Genomic DNA, 15482 nt, shown 5'->3' with positions numbered 1-15482 from the left:
GTGGAGGTGGCTCACCGTGGCCACTGGCAAGATCTTCCTGTCCCACCGAAGTCAATGCGTTGATCGCCAGCCAGCCAATGTTGAACCGCCTCCGCTGTCAGAAAACCCATCACAGGGGGAAGGCAAAATCCCAGCCCTAATCTTGACAGGTTTTCATAAACTTTTATTAACAGAGATATTGGGATAATCTTACTAAAAAAAATTCGAAGTGCCGAATGACTGTAAAAAACAGGAGAGTGCCCATTTTTTCGACAAGAGAAAAAATCAAATCTTCTGCCGCTTCGAGAAAAACTGAGCTAAAGTGTGATTCGTGCTTGTAGGGGGAGTGAACGGAGTCTATTCACACAGGGAATGTGTGTTCACAATGATTTGTCTATGGTGTACCAAGTTTAATAATCTGCATCTGTTCAGTGCAACTCTTCAGAATCATTTTTTTTTCTGAGGGGAAGAATTTTTTATCGCCAAGGAAATCACTGACAGGAAAGATCAAATCTGCCTTCAGGGGAAGAGAAAAAGTAGCAGTAAAAATTATATAGGGATAAAATAACAGAACTCAGATGTATCGACCACATTCAGGGAAATGATGTGTTCACAATAGGGAATCCTCACTTGCCAGATTGCATCAACTTAAGGCAATTCACAGCCTTACTAAGCACAAATGGCACATTTTCTGTAATGAAGAAAGAGTTGACAATCATAGAATCATAGAATCCTGACAGTGCAGAAGTCTGCCATTCAACTCATCGAGTCTGCATCAACTCTCCGACAGAGCATCTTACCCAGGCCCTATTCCCACAACCACACGTATTTACCATGCTAATCCACCTAACCTACATATCTTGGTACACTGAGGGAGAATTTAGCATGGCCAAACCACCTATCCTGCACATCCTTGGGAGGAAACCGGAGCACCCGAGGAAACCCCACAAGGAGAACTCCACACAGTCACCCAAGGCTGGAATCGAACCTGGGTCCCTGGCACTGTGAGGCAGCGGTGCTAACCACTGTGCCACCGGGCCACCCAAATAATGATTTTCCAGAATTGGTCAGGAGATCTGACATACATATAAATAAAAGCAAAAGATAGCAGATTCTGGAAATCTGAAACTAAAAAAAATAAAATGCTGGAAAAACTCAGCAGGCCCAGCAGTATCTGTGGGAGAGAAATAGAGTTAATGGGTGGAATTCTCCCATGCCCCATTGTAGGATTAATGGCTAGTGGGAGGGAGCATTTGGCGCAAGGCCCAAAAATTGGGTTCATTCTGGCGTGAAATTGCAGCGGGCTCTTCTAATGTTGCTCAGCATGGCGGATTGAGAATGCTGCTGAAGGCTGGCATGAAACCAGTTGGCACCCAACTAATGGGTTGCAGATGAAAGCCCGACTGCAATCTTCCCCCCATGATTGATTTTCTACAATGCCAGTGGAAAATCACGCTGGCCCAGATCACGTGCGGGTCAATGTGGAATGCAGAGTTAAGGCCTTAAATGAACAAGGCCGGGGGGGGCTCCCTCCAGCATTCGTAATGGATGCCTCCAGTGACCCTGGACCCTGGAGCACTACAGCAGTCAGTGGGGGGGAACCATCTATAAGGTGGATCCTCCAGCTTCAGTGTCTTTGAAAAGGTCCACCTTCTTTCTTTAGGAGGTTCATCTTTTTTTTTCAATGATGGGTCAGTGATGTTGGGCACCTTTCAAATCTGGCACTTGGGTATGACGGCGACATGCGTACCATCAATCCCGCACTGCCATGGAAAATGGCACAAAACCCCTGGATGGATAATTCATTTTGCTGGGGTGTAAGATATGGTGTCGTTTCCCATCATCTTCCACATCGGGGAACACTCTCTGTCCCCACCATGGGACTTAGTCCTGGGTGTTGGAATTTCACCCAATGTTTAGAGTCTGTATGACTCTTCTTCAGATCTTGGGCGGGATTCTCTGGCTGCATGTGCCCCCAAGACAGGAAATTCCCATCCAAACTCAATGGAACTTTAAATGGTCCATTAAATTTTTTGTCTCGCCAGATACGATTCTTACGGCAGGGTATACGGGAGAATTTTGGCCATTATGTACACGCAGACTGCTAGCAGCAACTTCTATGTGTACCGAATGCACTGGGATAGTTCTGATTTATCGCCTTCACTTTGACACACTTCCTCTCGTGAGCATTAACTGGTTTCCAACCTTCAGACAGTTTTTTCTCCAGTCCCAGGCTTCGCTCTCAATCCCCACGGTTTCTAGTTTAATGAAGAGCCTCATGAAAGATGTACCAAAACACAGGTACTCACACCTCAGGAGCCTAAACTAAGGTTTCTCCACAACAGACGGGGGAGGCATAATGTAAGGCAGCCAATTAATTGCTTGAAACATGACTGGCCCAAGGGTTTTGAAGAACACGTTGAAATGATTACTAAACACATCTTTGACAATATGTCAGAAAAAAAAAACTGATTTTGGAGAAAAGCAAATTATCCACTCTGTTTTCTGACAATTAATGTTGAACTAAAACAGTCACATATTATTTTGCCACAAATATTTTGAATATTATACAGCAGATCACTAATGAAAAGAGCATTGTCAGCCCAGACTGAGAAAATGCAAGCAGATTAGGTTACTGAGCCTCTGTGTGTTTTTTGTACTCATACTCCCCAAGCTACCGAGAAGCTAGATTCTGTGGTAACTGCCGATCTTTAAAGAAATGATTGTGGAAGGCAACTACTCATCGCCTTGAGTTGATATCTCTTTCGACTCTTTTCCCAGTACTCAGTGTGTTTGTATAATTGCCCTGGAATCTGGATATTGCAAGTGTCTGTAAATAATGATGGGTATGGTTGAAGGTTGTATTTTATGCCACCCAAATATTGATGCGGTTGAAAACACCACAGTGTAGCCTGCGTTGATTTTCAATGAATATCCGTTGGAGGGTTGTGGGTATGGAGCATGGGGGAGGGCAATTCTTCTGCTCATTTCCCATACTTTCACCAAAAGAGCAATTGAAAGGCCAGAAAATTGTCTGCACGGCAATTAGAATCTCCTCTTCCATGGGGTTTGCATGTCTCTTCTGCCAACGACACAGTGGACGAGCAAGACAATACTTATGGAAAGCCATCCCTTCCCAACATGTTGTTTGGTCTGATTTGAAACTGCTTTGATAGAATCCAGATGTAATACATCTGGATAACATCTCTATAACATCATCCATAATACTAGACCTTTGACAACTGGGGAATCTCACGAGCCTCCAACACAAATTCACTTCGATGATAACACTTCCCATTTCTTCTCAAGGTTTTGGGCTCCGTTTTGGTGAAGTAAAAACTGCTTGAATCTTTCTTCCACTGATGGTGTTTTTTGATGGTGGGCGGTATCTCGAATTGGACGAAGGCTTTTATACAGACCAAAAGTTCAAATTCAGGAAGCTGCCCGCTTTCAAAAAGTTAACACAGCCCCAAGAGTAACTGTTAGAGTCATAAACAACAGTGTAATGTCCCATAAACAAGAGTAATGCTTCACATTAAATCTCACCAAGCCAGATATGACAGTTTTGAATAGTCAGTCAAGCCAAGAGCTTTGTAAGAACTATAGAAGTATTACAATAGAGAAAGAGGCCATTCAGCCCATTGTCTGAAACTTCCCGGCCATTCCCGATCTTCTATCCCGTCAGTGGTGACACCCTACTGTGGATTCCCCAGCAGTGGAGGGTGCAAATGGGAAACCCCTTTGACAGCAGCGGGACTGGAAGATCCTGTTGCCAGCCAATGGCAGGCCACCTCCACCACTGCAAAACATGCTGCAGTGGGAGCGTGAGGGTGGAGGAGCATAAAATCCAACACATAGGATGGAATTTTGCACTTTGTGCATAAAGTGTTGGCTGAGGCAAGAAAACTGGTGTGCAGCTCTCCAACTGCACAGCCGAGTTTTCTCTCCAGATGTAATGGCACTCTGTGCACAGAAAATCTGGAGGCACGGTCTGCCCTGTCTTGGCGGGACCTGATCGAGCCAGTAACATCAATCCCACAAAGATCGTAGCAACCTTTTAAAAGGACCCCCTGATTTGTGCTAATAAAATAAATACCATCCTAGATATGGGGAACCATCTCCACACGCACTGGGGTAACCCCTCCCTCCAGATAACAGAGACCCCACCAATGGAGCTTCCCAGAGGGCCCGCCCCTGGGAGTACCATGCTGAGAGACTTTGCACCCACATCGCCATTTGCAACCACAGCTAATGTTGGTGCAAAATCACCCCCATCGTGTCTGCACTGAAGAAGTCCAACCCAACACATTATAGTTGAGGATTTCAGCCATTCTAGCTATGGACTTCAATTTATTTATGAATCTGGCTGAAGCCAAACAGCCATTACCCATCATTTTAATTGACACTCTTTCCGAATTTAGCAATAATGTGTGAAGAAAAGATTAACTTCATTTAAAAGGAAAATATGCCCATTACTTCTTCCGAGGAAAATTAATATAGCTGAATTGTCCAACAAATCTAAATGAAACTCCAGCTGGGAAACTGACTTGGTGCGTTTGATTTGTAAACAGGGAGAAAGATGAATATTACTTTCAGACACGTGTATGGTTTAAAGCAAGGATGCTCATTCTCTGGGGGAAAAAACAATCAGTTTAAGTAACTACTTGTTCCCCAACTGTTTGCACTTAAACACTCGCTACTGTTTTAAAGTTTAAGTTGATGTTGGCTCATCACTTATTTATTATTACACATTGGTTACAGTTGTACTCAGGGACCTTGCAAAGTTTAACGCTGGGATTCTCCCAAAAAAATTCTAAGTCCCCAATTTAGGAAAATTGCGAGTAACTACTGCTGGTTTTTTTCAGTATGATTTCCAGAGCGAATCGCCCACACTCTGTGCATTACATAGTGCCCTAGCAGGAGTCCCTTTGAAATATGGGGGTGGGGCCAATTCCTGCCCCAGAGGCCGGCAACATAGCACTGAACGGTCCAATGCGCATGTGCCGATCTGTCAGAGCAGAGATCAGTGCATGTGCAGTGGCCTCTCATTGCTGGCCTCCAGGTTGCTGATCAGCCCGACCATTGGTCAGCCCCACAATGCCCCATTGCTGGCATTGCAGAGCTCCATGCCCCCCAATCACTGGCCTCACGGACCTCCCTGGGTCAGTCCCAATGTCTCCCCTGCCTCCCCTCCACGCTCCCCCCCCGACCAGCCCCGAACACCCCAACCCCCCCCCCCCCACCTGGCCAACCTCGGTCACTACCCCCAACAGCCCCGATCCCCCATCCAGGTGGCCAGCCCCAATTGCACGCCTCCCTCTCTCTGCCTGCGATCCCTGTGCAGAGTGGCAACAGGACCCCACTGATTGCCCCCAATTGGCCCTGCTCCCCCATAGGCCCCATCCCCGCTGGTCCTGTCCCTTTGGCACTGTCCAATGCCCAGTGGACAGTGCCAAGTTGCCCCTTGGACAGTGCCAGTTTGCCCACTGGGCAGTACCGGGGGCCTTGCAGGCACTGCCCAAGGGGCATCTCCTTTACTCGCAACCTCCTGGAGGGGCCTCATTGGCCTCTATTCTCTGCAGCGGGGTCAGCTACCTGTTCCCCATTTGCGGGAAGCAGTTGCAAATCCCGTTGAAGTGCACCACTCCTGGCGGGGAGGAGATGCTAGTGGGACCCGGACACTTCAATCCCAGGCCCGCTAATTAAATGGAAATGAAGATTTCCATATTGTAATCAGCTCCATGCCGATTTCCGGCATGGAACTGATGATGCTGGAAATCTTTGGTGGGATCGAGATGCCCAGCGTGGAGCCCGCAAAACAGTGTCAGCTGATGTCTCCCAGCTCGCTGCACTGCTGGAGCACCAGGCTGGGAGAATCACCCCCTACATTTTTATGGACACTTGCTATTATTTTACAATCTTGAGCATCATGTAAGTACGTGGAGTTACAGGGTTAGGGCTCTGTCGGATAGTCGATGCAGACTCGATGGGCCGAATGGTCTCCTTCACTGTAGGGATTCTTTGATACTATGTTAGCTGACCAAGTCATTGATGCATAACTCATAGCAGAGAACATATCCACAAACAGATACACATTTTAAGTCTCCTGCTCAATATCAACTTGACATAAGCAACCGAGACAAAAGAAGTTACTATTCCGAGGTGGCCTTGGCCAAGTCTTGGGATCGTCTTTGCAAGAAGCCTCTAGCTGACACTTAATTCAGGGACTTCTAAGTTCAGCTGCACTCCTTATGGCTCTGTGAAAACAGCCTGCACTCACTGCCAGTCCAGATACCACACTGGCTTTTCCTTGGTAGATTCTGACCTTGTTATGGTCAGACGACTGGCAGCAGGCCTGGTCTTCAAACTGGAGCAAGTCTTTTGCCAGGATTACCAGGCAGTCAACAAAGTCTTCACTGGAGGAAAGGCTACACCAATGCCTGTTCCAACAACTTGCATTTCCATAACATCTTTAACATAATCATTGCCGCAAGCGAGTTCTCAGAGAAGGCATGGCCAGCAAACTGTAGAAGAGTCAGACAAGTAACCAAAGGCACATCAAAGAGCGAAATTTTGAAGAGTTTTTTGAAGGCATTCATTTTCCTTTTTATTCTAAATTATAATTGCTTTCTCTTTTTATCCCCCCCACAATATTTTTAACTGTTTTATTAGTCATGTGCCTCAAAAATATTTGCGGGAAGAATTGAAATATCCTTTTCCCACCAAGGAACGTATGTTGAAAAAGTGCCCACGGAAATTTTCACACCAGTTTTAATGCTCAAGGGAACTGACGGTCTGGCAGAGACTTGGGACATCCTGTGGAAAGGAAAATATGTTAACATTTGGGAGGTGCAATCAATTCAATTTACAAAGCAAGAATCTTTGGATAATTGTTATCTAAATGCTAGAATGGGCCAAGTCATCTGTGGAGTGGCATTCACCATCGGATTGCTGCTCTGCATCTTTTTAAATACCTTACATTGGAACTGTTTCTTGCCTGGATTTCCGACCCAGACTTGCTGAGAAATATGGAGCCCAGCTGCTCCTGGAAGTCTTCCCTCTCGGTGCAGGAGCATGAAGGAAAACAAAGCAGCAACCCCTTTTTTACAGCACTAGCTGCCATATACTGTTAAGTGTGAATGCTCCAGTCACGTTGTTAAGTGTAAATGCTCCAGTCACGTTGACAAGCTAAGAGAGAAAGGCATGTTCACAAGGTAAGTGGGCGGGAGGCAAACGTGGCTCAGGTAGGTCGAAGGGGTTCGGATAGTCAGTGGGGGCTAGTGAGGAGATGGGAGTGGGGGAGTGGATGGTTGCACCTGAATATTCGCTTTCAGTGACTTACTGAGCAAGGATACCCAGGTCCCTTTGGACATAAAAAACTTCCAATCTCTCTCATTTCAGAAACTGATGGCCAGAATTTTCCAGGCACACCACCCCCACTGCACCCCGCAGACCAGCAAGCTTTTTAAATCCCCATTTATATCAGTGTATCAGGAAGATCCTGCCTTTGTGAAGAGATGGAAGGGATGGAAAATTCTGGTCGGTATTTCTGTTTTCATACCGAAGTGCATAACTTCACATTTTACAACATTATATTCCATCTGCCATGTTCATGCCATGTCCACTCATTTAGCCTGTCTAAATCCCCTTGAAGCCTCTTTGCATTCTCCTCACAACTCCTATTCCCATCAGGTTTTACATCATCAGCAAATTTGGAAATATTGCACTTAGTCCTTTTTTTTATTGATTCATGGGAATGAAGGGTTTGTCATACGAGGAGCGGTTGAGGAGTCTGGGTCTACACTCAACGGAGTTTAGAAGGATGGCGGGGGGGTGGTGGGATCTAATTGAAACATACAGAATACTGAGAGGCCTAGATAGAATGAATGTGGAGAGGATGTTTCCACTAGTGGGAGACTAGAACTCGAGAGCACAACCTCAGAGTGAAGGGACGCTCCTTTAAAACTGAGATGAGGAGGAATTTCTTCAGCCAGAAGGTCGTGAATCTGTGGAACTCGTTGCCACAGAGGACTGTGGAGGCCAGGTCATTGAGTATCTTTAAGACAGAGAAAGATAAGCTCTTGCTCAAAAAGGGGATCAAGAGTTACGGGGAGAAGGCAGGAGAATGGGGATGAGAATCACATGAGCCATGATTGAATGGCGGAGCAGACTCGATGGGCCGAATGGCCTAATTCTGCTCCTACGTCTTATGGTCTTATGAGCATCGCTGGCTGGCCAGCATTTATTGCCCATCCCTAGTTGCCCTTGAGAAGGGGGTTGTGAGCTGCCTTCTTGAATCGCTGCAGTCCACAAGATGCACTGCAGCAATTCACCAAAGAACATTAGACAGCACATCCCAAACTCATGACCGCTTCCATCTAAAGGACAAGGGCAGCAGATACATGGGAACTCCACCACCTGCAAGTTCCCCTCAAACCACTCACCAACTTGTGAGTTGACCCACAATGCTATTAGGGAGGGAATTCCAGGATTTTGACCCAGTGATTGTAAGGGAATGGCAATATATTTCCAAGTCAGGCTGGTGAGTTGTTTGGAGGGAAATTGCAGGTGGTGGTGTTCCCATGTATCTGCTGCCCTTGTCCTTTAGATGGAAGTGGTCATGAGTTTGGGATGTGCTGTCTAATGTTCTTTCGTGAATTGCTGCAGTGCATCTTGTAGATAGTGCACACCCCTGCTACTGAGCGTCGGTGGTGAAAGGAGTGGATGTTTGTGGATGTGCTGTCAATCAAGCGGGCTTTTATCATGGATGGTGTCAAGTTTCTTGGATGTTGTTGGAGCTACACCCATCCAGGCAAGTGTGGAGTATTCCATCACGCTCCTGACTTGTGCCTTGTAGATGGTGGATAGGCTTTGGGGAGTCAGGAGATGAGTTACTCGCCAAAGTATTCCTGGCCTCTGACCTGTTCCTGTCGCCACTGTGTTCATGTGGTGAGTCCAGTTGAGTTTCTTTTCAATGGTAACCCCAAGGATGTTGACAGTGTGGGATTCAGTGATGGCGGCACCATTGAATGTCAAGGGGTGGTGGTTATCGTGTCTCTTATTGGTGATGGTCATTGCTTGGCATTTGTGAGGCACGAATGTTACTTGCCACTTATCAGCCCAAGCCTGGATGTTCTTCAGATCCTGTTGCATTTGAATATGGACTGCTTCAGTATCTGAGGAGCCTCGAATAGTGCTGAACATTGTGCAATTATTGGCGAACATTCCTACTGACCTTATGACGGAGGGAAGGGTGAAGCAGCTGAAGATGGTTGGGCCTTGGACACTACCCTGAAGGATTCCTGCAGAGATGTCCTCAATGTCCCACACATCCATATCATTGTTAACTCATAATCATGTACATATCTCAGGTACTGCCATTATGGGTGGTGTTGTTGTCTCTATGTTGGTTCCTTTAAAACTCTATTGCACCATCTACTATCATAGTAGTAGGGCAGCGTGGTAGCACAGTGGTTAGCACTGCTGCCTCACAGCACCAGGGACCCAGGTTCACTTCCGGCCTTAGAAGACTGTGCAGATTTTGTATGTTCTCCCTGTATCTGCATTTGTTTCCTCTGGGTGCTCCGGTTTTCTCCCACAGTCCAATGATGTTCAGTTTAGGTGGATTAGCAATGCTAAATTGCCCCTTAGCCTCTCTAGATATGTAGGTTAGAGGGATTAGTGGGGCAAATAGGTGGGGTTATGGGGATAGGGTGGGAGAGAGAGCCTGGGTAAAATGCTCTGTTAGAGAGTCGGTGCAGACATGATGGACCGAATAGCCTCCTTCTGTACTGTAGCGATTCTATGATAATCCATCATTATGTGCAAGATGTGAATGGACTGCAACTTAGAACTGCATTCTTTCCTACATGGGGAGAGATGTTCTGTTGGAGAATCGATGCAGTCTCGATGGGCCGAATGGTCTCCTTCTGCACTGTAGGGATTCTGTGATTCTATGATCATGTGACTTTCTACAGCATCCCATGGGCAGTACTGTTCTTCAGTCCCACAGTAACTCTTGCTCTGCTGGTTACACTACTGATGCGCGATTGATTCACACGGGAGGCTAGAACGTACCCGGGAATAAAGGCTTTTATTCACTACAAATAGGAGCACGCTACTCAACAATATTATCCGAGACTAAAGACTACTAGGAAGTAGCAGTGACCTTTATACTCCTGTAAGAAGGCGGAGTCCTGGGCGGAGCCGAACGGAGTGTACCACATAAACAGTAATAACAGGTGGAACACCCAACAACCCTAACCCCAACAGCAACGAGAGTAACATATATACAAGTACCCATAGTGGTAACCATCTATGGTTCACCACAACTACAATGGCATATTATTATCTGTACATCAGATGGATTGTTGTGGAAGACCATAAATATCAGGGAAAATATGTAGAATATCAGTGATTGCAAAAATGGAAGGAATGGAATCAGCTTGGCATTGACAACACAACTAGACTGAAGAAGTTCACTGATGACTACTTCTGGTACAAGGAAAAGGCAACCGAGTCCCAAAGGAAGTTCATTGTAGCCATGTGGCAGCTGGCATGCCAGGTTTTAAGTTTATAGTTTCTTTATTAGTGTCACAAGTAGGCTTAATGAAGTTATTGTGAAAATCCTCTGGTCGCCACACTTCGACGCCTATTCGGGTACACTGAAGGAGAATTTAGCATGGCCAATGTACCTAACCAACACGTCTTTCAGAGTGTGGGAGGAAACCGGAGCATCCGGAGGAAACCCACGCAGACACAGGGAGAACGTGCAGACTCCGCACAGACAGTGATCCAAGCCGAGAATCAAACCCTGATGCTGTGAGGCAGCATTGCTAACATCTGTGTCACCATGCCACCGAATTTTAATCAGTGCCTCTCGTGTAGGGCGGGAATTATCACTAGCATTTCAATCCAGACCACTCTCCAGTGGATCTGGTAGTCATCCAGTATTTATTATGTTTACTGGGCTCTCGTACTCTTTTACAAGGCTCAATGTAATTTACAAGGGCGGCACAGTAGCACAGTGGTTAGCACTGCTGCTTCACAGCTCCAGGGACCTGGGTTCGATTCCTGGCTTGGGTCACTGTCTGTGTGGAGTTTGCACATTCTCCTCGTGTCTGCGTGGGTTTCCTCCGGGTGCTCCGGTTTCCTCCCACAGTCCAAAGATGTGAGGGTTAGGTTGATTTGGCCATGCTAAAAAATTGCCCTTAGTGTCCTGGGATGCGTAGGTTAGAGGCTTTAGTGGGTAAATATGTAGGGATATGGGGGTAGGGCCTGGGTGGGATTGTGGTCGGTGCAGACTCGATGGGCCGAATGGCCTCTTTCTGTGCTGTAGGGTTTCTAAGATTCTAAGACTCTAAGAATATTTGAAACACCATTTTAATAAATGAAAAATGAGTGTGGCAGTAAACATCCATTCAACTTCAGAGTGAATCTCCTGACTGTATTTAGTTCCTAAATTGATCAAACAACAGTGCAATTTGTTTTTCAGCAGACTGCTAACATTAAACTAAGAACTTTTGTGTATTGGTGTGCCTGGGAGGTCTGTTATTCCACTTTAATTAATTGCTTCATTGAATACTAGTGATAGATGGACCTTTTATTACTTTGACATTTTCCCTGCTATCTGATTATATTAAAGTACACAGGGATTAACATGCAGCTGTTTCTGGATAAATTAAGTCACAATACAGTTCTGTAAATTCCTGTAAGAAGAAAAATGATGAGAGAGCGTTTTACAACAAAGATAGAGCACTGTGGAAAGTACGAGGAGACATAATATAAGAGCACCATCTTCGTGAAAAATGATGCAAAGCTTTTCCCCCCTTTGTTCACAAGAACATTAACTTGACGGCATGCTTTGTGACATGACCTCGGCTGTGACACGGTGATGCAGGGAATGACACTTAACTCCTCTGTTTCAATGTCCCCTTTATGGAGCCAAGCCGCATTCAGAACATTCAGTTTAGTGCAATGCATTTCATTAACATCAGGAAATACTTCACTTCATATTTTGAGCAATTTACTCAGGAGCCTGGAAGAACATTCAGTTAAAACGGGTACAAAGTCATCAGTTTAAAAACCCTTTGCTGATGCCCAGATACTGGAACTGACTAAATAGACCAGAAACTTAACAGCCGAGAGAATGCACATGCCTAAGGGCTCTAGTGGCAGAACCGTGGCCAGCCAGCCTCATTTTCCTATTACCAGCAAGCTGCAGACACCTATCGTGGCTCCAGAGGCAGCTCACTGATGCTGGGGATGCGAGTGGGAGGCAGCAGAATTGTTTGGCTCGGATGTTGGCTGAGGTCAAATTAGAGGGACAATGAGGGGTACAGGGGGAGCAATTGATGGGGGTTGTGCAAGGGATGGGGGTGGCGGGCAAACAGCCCATTGTTTTAACATGGAGCCAGGAAAAGCAGGAACTCAACAATAAATTAAGTTAAAAAGAAATGTTCAACCTTACCTTTCTGCCTCCCTTAGTTCCATTAAAAACTTTCATTTGGCTGCCAATTAAGCATCTGAAGAAAATACAGTCCTTTGCAAAGAGGCCTCTCATACGGGCATGAGAGCCCCCCCTGTGTTTATGCAAAGGATTGATTTCAAGCCTGTGCACCCTGGACATCCGCAGTAAAACTTTTACTAATATAATAGATAACACATATCCAGTGAAGATTGAACTCTTTCATGCTATCCACCATATTGCATTGTGAGGCATCTGTTTCGCACCTGTGAAAGAACCATAATGTCACCCTGCCTCCCAGCCACCAAGTCCTCATTACCTGGCATAATCACAACTATTCTCCTAAATTTCTAAACTCAAATTCTTCAATTAAAATACAGAATTATAAGTACTGCTGACTATCAGGCACTTAGACACTTGTGTGTTGGGAATTAAATGAGAGGAGCTGAAAGATTGACAGAAACATTTAAATCTTTCTTTCACGAGAAGCATGATTTTTGGAGGAATGTTTCAGCTGTCCTCTCCAACCTGCGATTTACACAGATGTGAACTGAGGGCAATTGATGTTTATATTGTAAGATCATCTGAAAGTGTAAACACAAGTGAGTGATTTATTGACAGTGAGCAATAATTATGATGCTTCCAGGCAACTCTTTAATGTGCTTATGCCTCTTGACAACACTAAAGTTCCATGTCAACGCTTCAGATTGCTCTTTCCTGCTTAAGTTAAATGCAGCTGGTCCATTTGAGCCAATCTTTTACATGGAGGTCCATGATACATATAAACATTTTAATGTGTTGCAGTCCCTATATGCCCCAAACATTGGACTGCTTTACAATCCATAGGCCCTATTTTGTGACAGCTCATTTTTTTTTACAGAACAGAATTGCTTCAACATTTTTTCATAGTCTGCAAAAGGAGTTGCCATTCATATGCTTTCAAAAGCACTTTCCTTGATCACGCACAAATATTAATTTATGGGGAAGCTCTACTATCATTGTTGTATATGAGTGGCATTGTATACATAACAGGAAGATTTCCCACAAACTTATTCATAGAATCATAGAATCCCTGTAGTGTAGAAAGGACCATCGAGTCTGCATTGACTCTCTGACAAAGTATCTTTCCCAGACCCACCTCCCTGCCCTATCCCTGTAATCCCACACATTTCCCATGCCTAATCCATCTAACCTGCACATCTTTCACACACTAAGGGGCAATTTAACATGGCCAATCTACCTAATCTGCATACCTTTGGACAGTGGGAAGTACCCGGGGGAAACCCACGCAGACACGGGGAGAGCGTGCAGACTCCACACAGTCACCCAAGGCCGGAATTGAATCCAGATCCCTGGCACTATGAGGCAGCAGTGCTAACCATGGTGCCACCCGGTCCTTAAAAGGACTACTAGAAGTTGCTTGAGAAAACGGCTAAGCTCCTGTTAAGCTCACAAAAAGAAAATGTGTTGCATTTATCATCGTCCGTGCCACCCTGTTTCCTGCTAAATCACAAAGGGTGGGATTTTCCTGCTTGCCCTAAAACCAGAAAATCCCACCCAAGGTCAACGGACCTTTCAATGGTCCGCCCCTCACCCACTACGATTCCTATGGCACGCAGAACGGGAAAATTCACCCCAAAGCAGAACCTGAAATAACACATTTATGACGACCTGGAAATAATTGTCATAGAAATCATAGAAACCCTCCAGTGCAGAACGAGGCCATTCGGCCCATCGAGTCTGCACCGACCACAATCCCACCCAGGCCCTACCCCCACATATTTTACCCGCTAATCCCTCTAACCTACGCATCCCAGGACTCTAAGGGGCAATTTTTAACCTGGCCAATCAACCTAACCCGCACATCTTTGGACTGTGGGAGGAAACCGGAGCACCCGGAGGAAACCCACGCAGACAGGAGGAGAATGTGCAAACTCCACACAGACAGTGACCCGAGCCGGGAATTGAACCCGGGACCCTGGAGCTGTGAAGCACCAGTGCTAACCACTGTGCTACCATGCCGCCCTCATCATGGGGGGATTTTCCTGCTATATTTCTAACATTGTCAATTCATGCCAGAAAAAAAGAACTGTCCCAAAGCCTTGTGATTATGTAGTATCTTTTGGTACCGAATAAATATTTCAATTGAAGACGTTTTCCGCCACTTCATGCCTCATATAATTTTTATTCACCAATGAGAATATAAAGACTGACAAATCCCCAGGGCCTGATGGAATCTATCCAAGGCTGCTCAGGGAGACGAGAGGTGAAATAGTTGGGCCTCTGACGCAAATCTTTGTCTCGTCACTGGACACAGGTGAGGTCCCAGAGGATTGGAGGATAGCCAATGTGGTCCCGTTATTTAAGAAGGGTAGGAAGGATAACCCGGGTAATTATAGGCCGGTGAGCTTGACGTCCGTGGTGGGGAAGTTGTTGGAGAAGATTCTTAAAGATAGGATGTATGCGCATTTAGAAAGGAATAAACTCATTAACGATAGTCAACATGGTTTTGTGAGAGGGAGGTCATGCCTCACGAACCTGGTGGTGTTTTTTGAAGAAGTGACCAAAATGGTTGACGAAGGAAGGGCCGTGGATGTCGTCTATATGGACTTTAGTAAAGCGTTTGACAAAGTCCCTCATGGTAGGCTAGTGAAAAAGGTTGGATCCCATGGGATAAAGGGGGAGGTGGCTAGATGGGTGGAGAACTGGCTTGGTCATAGAAGACAGAGGGTGGTAGTGGAAGGGTCTTTTTCCGGCTGGAGGCCTGTGACTAGTGGTGTACCGCAGGGCTCTGTATTGGGACCTCTGCTGTTTGTGATTTATATAAATGATCTGGAAGAAGGAGTAACTGGGGTGATCAGTAAGTTTGCGGACGACACAAAACTGGCAGGACTTGCAGATAGTGAGGAACATTGTCAGAGGCTACAGAAAGATATAGATAGGCTGGAAATTTGGGCAAGGAAATGGCAGATGGAGTTCAATCCTGATAAATGCGAAGTGATGCATTTTGGTGGGAATAATGTAGGGAGGAGCTACA

General features: G+C 45.7%; 1 protein-coding gene across 1 annotated transcript in view; it reads left to right on the top strand.

The window, feature by feature from the left end:
• The window catches only part of LOC144499989 (uncharacterized), a 60757-nt gene that overhangs the window by 25932 nt on the left and 19343 nt on the right, over window positions 1-15482 (top strand). The gene's annotated exons all lie outside the window — the stretch shown is intronic.

This window comes from Mustelus asterias, chromosome 10 (assembly GCF_964213995.1).
Source record: "Mustelus asterias chromosome 10, sMusAst1.hap1.1, whole genome shotgun sequence".
NCBI classification, from domain to species: domain Eukaryota; kingdom Metazoa; phylum Chordata; class Chondrichthyes; order Carcharhiniformes; family Triakidae; genus Mustelus; species Mustelus asterias.
Note: the sequence above shows the minus strand (reverse complement) of the source record. Positions and strands in the feature narration are given on the sequence as shown.